Source organism: Mustelus asterias, unplaced genomic scaffold (assembly GCF_964213995.1).
Source record: "Mustelus asterias unplaced genomic scaffold, sMusAst1.hap1.1 HAP1_SCAFFOLD_3402, whole genome shotgun sequence".
NCBI lineage: Eukaryota > Metazoa > Chordata > Chondrichthyes > Carcharhiniformes > Triakidae > Mustelus > Mustelus asterias.
In genome coordinates this window covers 7,166-7,500 of record NW_027593347.1, presented here as the reverse complement: position 1 = coordinate 7,500, position 335 = coordinate 7,166, and positions in this window count along the sequence as shown.

Sequence of the window (335 nt, the reverse complement as noted above, 5' to 3'; positions counted from 1 at the left end):
TCATATATGTTAGCCCTTTCGTTCTTGTTATAATCAGTTCAGGAATTATTTCCCTTTGTTCACTACGGTTTGTCGTGGGCCTTTGCTCATTTGCCCTTGCTCTTAAACATGGTCGCGCGACTTTGCAGGAAGGACGAGTACGCGGCGTGCCGGCGTCAGTGAAGCCGTCTGGTTGCGATCGGGTCGGTGGGAGCGGCCCTCTCCGCTCCCCCAACGGCACGGTAGTCAAAGCCGGCCGGGGCTGTGTCGCCCTCAGGGGTAAGGTGTTGCACACGGGTCTTCCCCCCCTGACAGGGAAGCCGGTGCTCGGTTCCGCTCTTTGTATTTCGGTGCAA